This window comes from Pleurodeles waltl, chromosome 4_1 (genome assembly GCF_031143425.1).
Source record: "Pleurodeles waltl isolate 20211129_DDA chromosome 4_1, aPleWal1.hap1.20221129, whole genome shotgun sequence".
In the NCBI taxonomy this organism is placed as follows: domain Eukaryota; kingdom Metazoa; phylum Chordata; class Amphibia; order Caudata; family Salamandridae; genus Pleurodeles; species Pleurodeles waltl.
This window is the reverse complement of record NC_090442.1, coordinates 1,004,700,042-1,004,713,082: the sequence shown is the minus strand read 5'-3', so window position 1 is coordinate 1,004,713,082 and position 13,041 is coordinate 1,004,700,042. Positions and strand designations below refer to the sequence as shown.

Here is a 13,041-nt window from a genome sequence, read left to right as displayed (position 1 = left end):
AGACCTAGGGGAATCCAAGATGGGGTGACTTGTGGGGCTCTGACCAGGTTCTGTTACCAAGAATCCTTTGCAAACCTAAATATTTGGCTAAAAAAACACATTTTCCTCACATTTCGGTGACAGAAAGTTCTGGAATCTGAGAGGAGCCACACAGTTCCTTCCACTCAGCATTCCCCCAAGTCTCCCGATAAAAATGGTACCTCACTTGTGCAGGTAGGCCTAGCGCCCACGAAAGGAAATGGCCCAGAACACAACGTGGACACATCCCCTTTTTTTTTTTACAGAAAACAGAGGTGTTTTTTGCAAAGTGCCTACCTGTAGATTTTGGCCTCTAGCTCAGCCGGCACCTAGGGAAACCTACCAAACCTGTGCATTTTTGAAAACTAGAGACCTAGGGGAATCCAAGATGGGGTGACTTGTGGGGCTCTGACCAGGTTCTGTTACCCAGAATCCTTTGCAAACCTCAAAATTTGGCTAATAAAACACATTTTCCTCACATTTCGGTGACAGAAAGTTCTGGAATATGAGAGGAGCCACAATATTCCTTCCACCCAGCGTTCTCCCAAGTCTCCCGTTAGAAATGATACTTCACTTTTGTGGGTAGGCCTAGTGGCCGCGACAGGAAATGCCCCAAAACGCAACGTGGCACATCCCATTTTTTCAAAGAAAACAGAGATGTTTTTTGCAAAGTGCCTACCTGTAGATTTTGGCCTCTAGCTCAGCCGGCACCTAGGGAAACCTACCAAACCTGTGCATTTTTTAAAACTAGAGACCTAGGGGAATCCAAGATGGGGTGACTTGTGGGGCTCTGACCAGGTTCTGTTACCCAGAATCCTTTGCAAACCTCAAAATTTGGCTAAAAAAACACATTTTCCTCACATTTCGGTGACAGAAAGTTCTGGAATCTGTGAGGAGCCACAAATTTCCTTCCACCCAGCGTTCTCCCAAGTCTCCTGATAAAAATGGTACCTCACTTGTGCGGGTAGGCCTAGCGCCCACAAAAGGAAATGACCCAGAACACAACGTGGACACATCCCCTTTTTTTTTTTACAGAAAACAGAGGTGTTTTTTGCAAAGTGCCTACCTGTAGATTTTGGCCTCTAGCTCAGCCGGCACCTAGGGAAACCTACCAAACCTGTGCATTTTTGAAAACTAGAGACCTAGGGGAATCCAAGATGGGGTGACTTGTGGGGCTCTGACCAGGTTCTGTTACCCAGAATCCTTTGCAAACCTCAAAATTTGGCTAATAAAACACATTTTCCTCACATTTCGGTGACAGAAAGTTCTGGAATATGAGAGGAGCCACAATATTCCTTCCACCCAGCGTTCTCCCAAGTCTCCCGTTAGAAATGATACTTCACTTTTGTGGGTAGGCCTAGTGGCCGCGACAGGAAATGCCCCAAAACGCAACGTGGCACATCCCATTTTTTCAAAGAAAACAGAGATGTTTTTTGCAAAGTGCCTACCTGTAGATTTTGGCCTCTAGCTCAGCCGGCACCTAGGGAAACCTACCAAACCTGTGCATTTTTTAAAACTAGAGACCTAGGGGAATCCAAGATGGGGTGACTTGTGGGGCTCTGACCAGGTTCTGTTACCCAGAATCCTTTGCAAACCTCAAAATTTGGCTAAAAAAACACATTTTCCTCACATTTCGGTGACAGAAAGTTCTGGAATCTGTGAGGAGCCACAAATTTCCTTCCACCCAGCGTTCTCCCAAGTCTCCTGATAAAAATGGTACCTCACTTGTGCGGGTAGGCCTAGCGCCCACAAAAGGAAATGACCCAGAACACAACGTGGACACATCCCCTTTTTTTTTTTTACAGAAAACAGAGGTGTTTTTTGCAAAGTGCCTACCTGTAGATTTTGGCCCCTAGCTCAGCCGGCACCTAGGGAAACCTACCAAACCTGTGCATTTTTTAAAACTAGAGACCTAGGGGAATCCAAGATGGGGTGACTTGTGGGGCTCTGACCAGGTTCTGTTACCAAGAATCCTTTGCAAACCTAAATATTTGGCTAAAAAACCACATTTTCCTCACATTTCGGTGACAGAAAGTTCTGGAATCTGAGAGGAGCCACAAAATTCCTTCCACCCAGCGTTCCCCCAAGTCTCCCGTTAGAAATGATACCTCACTTGTGTGGGTAGGCCTAGTGCCCGCGACAGGAAATGCCCCAAAACGCAACGTGGACACATTTTTTCAAAGAAAACAGCGATTTTTTTGCAAAGTGCCTACCTGTAGATTTTGGCCTCTAGCTCAGCCGGCACCTAGGGAAACCTACCAAACCTGTGCATTTTTGAAAACTAGAGACCTAGGGGAATCCAAGATGGGGTGACTTGTGGGGCTCTGACCAGGTTCTGTTACCCAGAATCCTTTGCAAACCTCAAAATGTGGCTAAAAAAACACATTTTCCTCACATTTCGGTGACAGAAAGTTCTGGAATCTGAGAGGAGCCACAAATTTCCTTCCACCCAGGATTCCCCCAAGTCTCCCGATAAAAATGGTACCTCACTTGTGCGGGTAAGCCTAGCGCCCACGAAAGGAAATGGCCCAGAACACAACGTGGACACATCCCCTTTTTTTTTTTTACAGAAAACAGAGGTGTTTTTTGCAAAGTGCCTACCTGTAGATTTTGGCCCCTAGCTCAGCCGGCACCTAGGGAAACCTACCAAACCTGTGCATTTTTGAAAACTAGAGACCTAGGGGAATCCAAGATGGGGTGACTTGTGGGGCTCTGACCAGGTTCTGTTACCCAGAATCCTTTGCAAACCTCAGCATGTGGCTAAAAAAACACATTTTTCTCACATTTCGGTGACAGAAAGTTCTGGAATCTGAGAGGAGCCACAAATTTCCTTCCACCCAGCATTCCCCCAAGTCTCCCGATAAAAATGGTACCTCACTTGTGTGGGTAGGCCTAGCGCCCACAAAAGGAAATGGCCCAGAACACAACGTGGACACATCCCCCTTTTTTTTTTACAGAAAACAGAGGTGTTTTTTGTAAAGTGCCTACCTGTAGATTTTGGCCTCTAGCTCAGCCGGCACCTAGGGAAACCTACCAAACCTGTGCATTTTTGACAACTAGAGACCTAGGGGAATCCAAGATGGGGTGACTTGTGGGGCTCTGACCAGGTTCTGTTACCTAGAATCCTTTGCAAACCTCAAAATTTGGCTAAAAAACAAATTTTCCTCACATTTTGGTGACAGAAAGTTCTGGAATTTGAGAGGAGCCACAAATTTCCTTCCACCCAGCGTTCCCCCAAGTCTCCCGATAAAAATGGTACATCACTTGTGAGGGTAGGCCTAGCGCCCACAAAAGGAAATGGCCCAAAACACAACGTGGACACATCCCATTTTTTTTTTTTACAGAAAACAGAGGTGTTTTTTGCCAAGTGCCTACCTGTAGATTATGGCCCCTAGCTCAGCCGGCACCTAGGGAAACCTACCAAACCTGTGCATTTTTGAAAACTAGAGACCTAGGGGAATCCAAGATGGGGTGACTTGTGGGGCTCTGACCAGGTTCTGTTACCCAGAATCCTTTGCAAACCTCAATATTTGGCTAAAAAAACACATTTTCCTCACATTTCGGTGACAGAAAGTTCTGGAATATGAGAGGAGCCACAAAATTCCTTCCACCCAGCATTCCCCCAAGTCTCCCGTTAGAAATGATACCTCACTTGTGTGGGTAGGCCTAGTGCCCGTGACAGGAAATGCCCCAAAACGCAACGTGGACAAATCCCATTTTTTCAAAGAAAACAGAGATGTTTTTTGCAAAGTGCCTACCTGTAGATTTTGGCCTCTAGCTCAGCCGGCACCTAGGGAAACCTACCAAACCTGTGCATTTTTGAAAACTAGAGACCTAGGGGAATCCAAGATGGGGTGACTTGTGGGGCTCTGACCAGGTTCTGTTACCCAGAATCCTTTGCAAACCTCAAAATTTGGCTAATAAAACACATTTTCCTCACATTTCGGTGACAGAAAGTTCTGGAATATGAGAGGAGCCACAAAATTCCTTCCACCCAGCGTTCCCCCAAGTCTCCCGTTAGAAATGATACTTCACTTTTGTGGGTAGGCCTAGTGCCCGCGACAGGAAATGCCCCAAAACGCAACGTGGACACATCCCATTTTTTCAAAGAAAACAGAGATGTTTTTTGCAAAGTGCCTACCTGTAGATTTTGGCCCCTAGCTCAGCCGGCACCTAGGGAAACCTACCAAACCTGTGCATTTTTGAAAACTAGAGACCTAGGGGAATCCAAGATGGGGTGACTTGTGGGGCTCTGACAGGTTCTGTTACCAAGAATCCTTTGCAAACCTAAATATTTGGCTAAAAAAACACATTTTCCTCACATTTCGGTGACAGAAAGTTCTGGAATCTGAGAGGAGCCACAAATTTCCTTCCACCCAGCGTTCTCCCAAGTCTCCTGATAAAAATGGTACCTCACTTGTGCGGGTAGGCCTAGCGCCCACAAAAGGAAATGACCCAGAACACAACGTGGACACATCCCCCTTTTTTTTTTACAGAAAACAGAGGTGTTTTTTGCAAAGTGCCTTCCTGTAGATTTTGGCCCCTAGCTCAGCCGGCACCTAGGGAAACCTACCAAACCTGTGCATTTTTGAAAACTAGAGACCTAGGGGAATCCAAGATGGGGTGACTTGTGGGGCTCTGACCAGGTTCTGTTACCCAGAATCCTTTGCAAACCTCAAAATGTGGCTAAAAAAACACATTTTCCTCACATTTCGGTGACAGAAAGTTCTGGAATCTGAGAGGAGCCACAAATTTCCTTCCACCCAGCATTCCCCCAAGTCTCCCGATAAAAATGGTACCTCACTTGTGCGGGTAGGCCTAGCGCCCACGAAAGGAAATGGCCCAGAACACAACGTGGACACATCCCCTTTTTTTTTTTTACAGAAAACAGAGGTGTTTTTTGCAAAGTGCCTACCTGTAGATTTTTGCCTCTAGCTCAGCCGGCACCTAGGGAAACCTACCAAACCTGTGCAGTTTTGACAACTAGAGACCTAGGGGAATCCAAGATGGGGTGACTTGTGGGGTCTGACCAGGTTCTGTTACCTAGAATCCTTTGCAAACCTCAAAATTTGGCTAAAAATCACATTTTCCTCACATTTCGGTGACAGAAAGTTCTGGAATTTGAGAGGAGCCACAAATTTCCTTCCACCCAGCGTTCCCCCAAGTCTCCCGATAAAAATGGTACCTCACTTGTGAGGGTAGGCCTAGCGCCCACAAAAGGAAATGGCCCAAAACACAACGTGGACACATCCCATTTTTTTTTTTACAGAAAACAGAGGTGTTTTTTGCAAAGTGCCTACCTGTAGATTTTGGCCTCTAGCTCAGCCGGCACCTAGGGAAACCTACCAAACCTGTGCATTTTTGAAAACTAGAGACCTAGGGGAATCCAAGATGGGGTGACTTGTGGGGCTTTGACCAGGTTCTGTTACCAAGAATCCTTTGCAAACCTAAATATTTGGTAAAAAAACCACATTTTCCTCACATTTCGGTGACAGGAAGTTCTGGAATCTGAGAGGAGCCACAAAATTCCTTCCACCCAGCGTTCCCCCAAGTCTCCCGTTAGAAATGATACCTCACTTGTGTGGGTAGGCCTAGTGCCCGCGACAGGAAATGCCCCAAAACGCAACGTGGACACATTTTTTCAAACAAAACAGAGATGTTTTTTGCAAAGTGCCTACCTGTAGATTTTGGCCTCTAGATCAGCCGGCACCTAGGGAAACCTACCAAACCTGTGCATTTTTGAAAACTAGAGACCTAGGGGAATCCAAGATGGGGTGACTTGTGGGGCTCTGACCAGGTTCTGTTACCTAGAATCCTTTGCAAACCTCAAAATTTGGCTAAAAATCACATTTTCCTCACATTTAGGTGACAGAAAGTTCTGGAATTTGAGAGGAGCCACAAATTTCCTTCCACCCAGCGTTCCCCAAGTCTCCCGATAAAAATGGTACCTCACTTGTGAGGGTAGGCCTAGCGCCCACAAACTGAAATGGCCCAAAACACAACGTGGACACATCCCATTTTTTTTTTTTACAGAAAACAGAGGTGTTTTTTGCCAAGTGCCTACCTGTAGATTTTGGCCCCTAGCTCAGCCGACACCTAGGGAAACCTACCAAACCTGTGCATTTTTGAAAACTAGAGACCTAGGGGAATCCAAGATGGGGTGACTTGTGGGGCTCTGACCAGGTTCTGTTACCAAGAATCCTTTGCAAACCTAAATATTTGGCTAAAAAAACACATTTTCCTCACATTTCGGTGACAGAAAGTTCTGGAATCTGAGAGGAGCCACACATTTCCTTCCACCCAGCATTCCCCCAAGTCTCCCGATAAAAATGGTACCTCACTTGTGCAGGTAGGCCTAGCGCCCACGAAAGGAAATGGCCCAGAACACAACGTGGACACATCCCCTTTTTTTTTTTACAGAAAACAGAGGTGTTTTTTGCAAAGTGCCTACCTGTAGATTTTGGCCTCTAGCTCAGCCGGCACCTAGGGAAACCTACCAAACCTGTGCATTTTTGAAAACTAGAGACCTAGGGGAATCCAAGATGGGGTGACTTGTGGGGCTCTGACCAGGTTCTGTTACCCAGAATCCTTTGCAAACCTCAAAATTTGGCTAATAAAACACATTTTCCTCACATTTCGGTGACAGAAAGTTCTGGAATATGAGAGGAGCCACAATATTCCTTCCACCCAGCGTTCTCCCAAGTCTCCCGTTAGAAATGATACTTCACTTTTGTGGGTAGGCCTAGTGGCCGCGACAGGAAATGCCCCAAAACGCAACGTGGCACATCCCATTTTTTCAAAGAAAACAGAGATGTTTTTTGCAAAGTGCCTACCTGTAGATTTTGGCCTCTAGCTCAGCCGGCACCTAGGGAAACCTACCAAACCTGTGCATTTTTTAAAACTAGAGACCTAGGGGAATCCAAGATGGGGTGACTTGTGGGGCTCTGACCAGGTTCTGTTACCCAGAATCCTTTGCAAACCTCAAAATTTGGCTAAAAAAACACATTTTCCTCACATTTCGGTGACAGAAAGTTCTGGAATCTGTGAGGAGCCACAAATTTCCTTCCACCCAGCGTTCTCCCAAGTCTCCTGATAAAAATGGTACCTCACTTGTGCGGGTAGGCCTAGCGCCCACAAAAGGAAATGACCCAGAACACAACGTGGACACATCCCCTTTTTTTTTTTTACAGAAAACAGAGGTGTTTTTTGCAAAGTGCCTACCTGTAGATTTTGGCCCCTAGCTCAGCCGGCACCTAGGGAAACCTACCAAACCTGTGCATTTTTTAAAACTAGAGACCTAGGGGAATCCAAGATGGGGTGACTTGTGGGGCTCTGACCAGGTTCTGTTACCAAGAATCCTTTGCAAACCTAAATATTTGGCTAAAAAACCACATTTTCCTCACATTTCGGTGACAGAAAGTTCTGGAATCTGAGAGGAGCCACAAAATTCCTTCCACCCAGCGTTCCCCCAAGTCTCCCGTTAGAAATGATACCTCACTTGTGTGGGTAGGCCTAGTGCCCGCGACAGGAAATGCCCCAAAACGCAACGTGGACACATTTTTTCAAAGAAAACAGCGATTTTTTTGCAAAGTGCCTACCTGTAGATTTTGGCCTCTAGCTCAGCCGGCACCTAGGGAAACCTACCAAACCTGTGCATTTTTTAAAACTATAGACCTAGGGGAATCCAAGATGGGGTGACTTGTGGGGCTCTGACCAGGTTCTGTTACCCAGAATCCTTTGCAAACCTCAAAATTTGGCTAATAAAACACATTTTCCTCACATTTCGGTGACAGAAAGTTCTGGAATCTGAGAGGAGCCACAAATTTCCTTCCACCCAGCGTTCTCCCAAGTCTCCTGATAAAAATGGTACCTCACTTGTGCGGGTAGGCCTAGCGCCCACGAAAGGAAATGGCCCAGAACACAACGTGGACACATCCCCTTTTTTTTTTTTACAGAAAACAGAGGTGTTTTTTGCAAAGTGCCTACCTGTAGATTTTGGCCTCTAGCTCAGCCGGCACCTAGGGAAACCTACCAAACCTGTGCATTTTTTAAAACTAGAGACCTAGGGGAATCCAAGATGGGGTGACTTGTGGGGCTCTGACCAGGTTCTGTTACCAAGAATCCTTTGCAAACCTAAATATTTGGCTAAAAAACCACATTTTCCTCACATTTCGGTGACAGAAAGTTCTGGAATCTGAGGAGCCACAAAATTCCTTCCACCCAGCGTTCCCCCAAGTCTCCCGTTAGAAATGATACCTCACTTGTGTGGGTAGGCCTAGTGCCCGCGACAGGAAATGCCCCAAAACGCAACGTGGACACATTTTTTCAAAGAAAACAGAGATTTTTTTGCAAAGTGCCTACCTGTAGATTTTGGCCTCTAGCTCAGCCGGCACCTAGGGAAACCTACCAAACCTGTGCATTTTTGAAAACTAGAGACCTAGGGGAATCCAAGATGGGGTGACTTGTGGGGCTCTGACCAGGTTCTGTTACCAAGAATCCTTTGCAAACCTAAATATTTGGCTAAAAAACCACATTTTCCTCACATTTCGGTGACAGAAAGTTCTGGAATCTGAGAGGAGCCATAAAATTCCTTCCACCCAGCGTTCCCCCAAGTCTCCCGTTAGAAATGATACCTCACTTGTGTGGGTAGGCCTAGTGCCCGCGACAGGAAATGCCCCAAAACGCAACGTGGACACATTTTTTCAAAGAAAACAGAGATTTTTTTGCAAAGTGCCTACCTGTAGATTTTGGCCTCTAGCTCAGCCGGCACCTAGGGAAACCTACCAAACCTGTGCATTTTTGAAAACTAGAGACCTAGGGGAATCCAAGATGGGGTGACTTGTGGGGCTCTGACCAGGTTCTGTTACCCAGAATCCTTTGCAAACCTAAATATTTGGCTAAAAAAACACATTTTCCTCACATTTCGGTGACAGAAAGTTCTGGAATCTGAGAGGAGCCACAAAATTCCTTCCACCCAGCGTTCCCCCAAGTCTCCCGTTAAAATGATACCTCACTTGTGTGGGTAGGCCTAGTGCCCGCAACAGGAAATGGCCCAAAACACAACGTGGACACATCCCATTTTTTTAAAGAAAACAGAGATGTTTTTTGCAAAGTGCCTACCTGTAGATTTTGGCCTCTAGCTCAGCCGGCACCTAGGGAAACCTACCAAACCTGTGCATTTTTTAAAACTAGAGACCTAGGGGAATCCAAGATGGGGTGACTTGTGGGGCTCTGACCAGGTTCTGTTACCCAGAATCCTTTGCAAACCTAAATATTTGGCTAAAAAACCACATTTTCCTCACATTTCGGTGACAGAAAGTTCTGGAATCTGAGAGGAGCCATAAAATTCCTTCCACCCAGCGTTCCCCCAAGTCTCCCGTTAGAAATGATACCTCACTTGTGTGGGTAGGCCTAGTGCCCGCGACAGGAAATGCCCCAAAACGCAACGTGGACACATTTTTTCAAAGAAAACAGAGATTTTTTTGCAAAGTGCCTACCTGTAGATTTTGGCCTCTAGCTCAGCCGGCACCTAGGGAAACCTACCAAACCTGTGCATTTTTGAAAACTAGAGACCTAGGGGAATCCAAGATGGGGTGACTTGTGGGGCTCTGACCAGGTTCTGTTACCCAGAATCCTTTGCAAACCTAAATATTTGGCTAAAAAAACACATTTTCCTCACATTTCGGTGACAGAAAGTTCTGGAATCTGAGAGGAGCCACAAAATTCCTTCCACCCAGCGTTCCCCCAAGTCTCCCGTTAAAATGATACCTCACTTGTGTGGGTAGGCCTAGTGCCCGCAACAGGAAATGGCCCAAAACACAACGTGGACACATCCCATTTTTTTAAAGAAAACAGAGATGTTTTTTGCAAAGTGCCTACCTGTAGATTTTGGCCTCTAGCTCAGCCGGCACCTAGGGAAACCTACCAAACCTGTGCATTTTTGAAAACTAGAGACCTAGGGGAATCCAAGATGGGGTGACTTGTGGGGCTCTGACCAGGTTCTGTTACCAAGAATCCTTTGCAAACCTAAATATTTGGCTAAAAAAACACATTTTCCTCACATTTCGGTGACAGAAAGTTCTGGAATCTGAGAGGAGCCACAAAATTCCTTCCACCCAGCGTTCCCCCAAGTCTCCCGTTAGAAATGATACCTCACTTGTGTGGGTAGGCCTAGTGCCCGCAACAGGAAATGGCCCAAAACACAACGTGGACACATCCCATTTTTTTAAAGAAAACAGAGATGTTTTTTGCAAAGTGCCTACCTGTAGATTTTGGCCTCTAGCTCAGCCGGCACCTAGGGAAACCTACCAAACCTGTGCATTTTTTAAAACTAGAGACCTAGGGGAATCCAAGATGGGGTGACTTGTGGGGCTCTGACCAGGTTCTGTTACCCAGAATCCTTTGCAAACCTCAAAATGTGGCTAAAAAAACAAATTTTCCTCACATTTCGGTGACAGAAAGTTCTGGAATCTGAGAGGAGCCACAAATTTCCTTCCACCCAGCGTTCTCCCAAGTCTCCTGATAAAAATGGTACCTCACTTGTGCGGGTAGGCCTAGCGCACACAAAAGGAAATGGCCCAGAACACAACGTGGACACATCCCCTTTTTTTTTTTTTTTACAGAAAACAGAGGTGTTTTTTGCAAAGTGCCTACCTGTAGATTTGGGCCTCTAGCTCAGCCGGCACCTAGGGAAACCTACCAAACCTGTGCATTTTTGACAACTAGAGACCTAGGGGAATCCAAGATGGGGTGACTTGTGGGGCTCTGACCAGGTTCTGTTACCCAGAATCCATTGCAAACCTCAAAATTTGCCTAAAAAAACACATTTTCCTCACATTTCGGTGACAGAAAGTTCTGGAATCTGAGAGGAGCCACAAATTTCCTTCCACCCAGCGTTCTCCCAAGTCTCCTGATAAAAATGATACCTCACTTGTGTGGGTAGGCCTAGTGCCCGCAACAGGAAATGGCCCAAAACACAACGTGGACACATCCCATTTTTTTAAAGAAATCAGAGATGTTTTTTGCAAAGTGCCTACCTGTAGATTTTGGCCTCTAGCTCAGCCGGCACCTAGGGAAACCTACCAAACCTGTGCATTTTTTAAAACTAGAGAACTAGGGGAATCCAAGATGGGGTGACTTGTGGGGCTCTGACCAGGTTCTGTTACCCAGAATCCTTTGCAAACCTCAAAATGTGGCTAAAAAAACACATTTTCCTCACATTTCGGTGACAGAAAGTTCTGGAATCTGAGAGGAGCCACAAATTTCCTTCCACCCAGCGTTCTCCCAAGTCTCCTGATAAAAATGGTACCTCACTTGTGCGGGTAGGCCTAGCGCCCACGAAAGGAAATGGCCCAGAACACAACGTGGACACATCCCCCTTTTTTTTTTTACAGAAAACAGAGGTGTTTTTTGCAAAGTGCCTACCTGTAGATTTTGGCCCCTAGCTCAGCCGGCACCTAGGGAAACCTACCAAACCTGTGCATTTTTGAAAACTAGAGACCTAGGGGAATCCAAGATGGGGTGACTTGTGGGGCTCTGACCAGGTTCTGTTACCCAGAATCCTTTGCAAACCTCAAAATGTGGCTAAAAAAACACATTTTCCTCACATTTCGGTGACAGAAAGTTCTGGAATCTGAGAGGAGCCACAAATTTCCTTCCACCCAGCATTCCCCCAAGTCTCCCGATAAAAATGGTACCTCACTTGTGCGGGTAGGCCTAGCGCCCACGAAAGGAAATGGCCCAGAACACGACGTGGACACATCCCCTTTTTTTTTTTTTTACAGAAAACAGAGGTGTTTTTTGCAAAGTGCCTACCTGTAGATTTTGGCCTCTAGCTCAGCCGGCACCTAGGGAAACCTACCAAACCTGTGCATTTTTGACAACTAGAGACCTAGGGGAATCCAAGATGGGGTGACTTGTGGGGCTCTGACCAGGTTCTGTTACCTAGAATCCTTTGCAAACCTCAAATTTTGGCTAAAAATCACATTTTCCTCACATTTTGGTGACAGAAAGTTCTGGAATTTGAGAGTAGCCACAAATTTCCTTCCACCCAGCGTTCCCCCAAGTCTCCCGATAAAAATGGTACCTCACTTGTGAGGGTAGGGCTAGCGCCCACAAAAGGAAATGGCCCAAAACACAACGTGGACACATCCCATTTTTTTTTTTTACAGAAAACAGAGGTGTTTTTTGCCAAGTGCCTACCTGTAGATTTTGGCCCCTAGCTCAGCCGGCACCTAGGGAAACCTACCAAACCTGTGCATTTTTTAAAACTAGAGACCTAGGGGAATCCAAGATGGGGTGACTTGTGGGGCTCTGACCAGGTTCTGTTACCAAGAATCCTTTGCAAACCTAAATATTTGGCTAAAAAAACACATTTTCCTCACATTTCGGTGACAGAAAGTTCTGGAATCTGAGAGGAGCCACAAAATTCCTTCCACCCAGCGTTCCCCCAAGTCTCCCGTTAGAAATGATACCTCACTTGTGTGGGTAGGCCTAGTGCCCGCAACAGGAAATGGCCCAAAACACAACGTGGACACATCCCATTTTTTTAAAGAAATCAGAGATGTTTTTTGCAAAGTGCCTACCTGTAGATTTTGGCCTCTAGCTCAGCCGGCACCTAGGGAAACCTACCAAACCTGTGCATTTTTTTAAACTAGAGACCTAGGGGAATCCAAGATGGGGTGACTTGTGGGGCTCTGACCAGGTTCTGTTACCCAGAATCCTTTGCAAACCTCAAAATTTGGCTAAAAAAACACATTTTCCTCACATTTCGGTGACAGAAAGTTCTGGAATCTGAGAGGAGCCACAAATATCCTTCCACCCAGCGTTCTCCCAAGTCTCCTGATAAAAATGGTACCTCACTTGTGCGGGTAGGCCTAGCGCCCAGGAAAGGAAATGGCCCAGAACACAACGTGGACACATCCCCTTTTTTTTTTTACAGAAAACAGAGGTGTTTTTTGCAAAGTGCCTACCTGTAGATTTTGGCCCCTAGCTCAGCCGGCACCTAGGGAAACCTACCAAACC

The 13,041-nt window shown here is 46.1% G+C and overlaps 1 protein-coding gene across 2 annotated transcripts in view; it reads right to left on the bottom strand.

The window, feature by feature from the left end:
* The window catches only part of ATXN7L1 (ataxin 7 like 1), a 530,170-nt gene that overhangs the window by 111,927 nt on the left and 405,202 nt on the right, over positions 1–13,041 (bottom strand). The gene's annotated exons all lie outside the window — the stretch shown is intronic.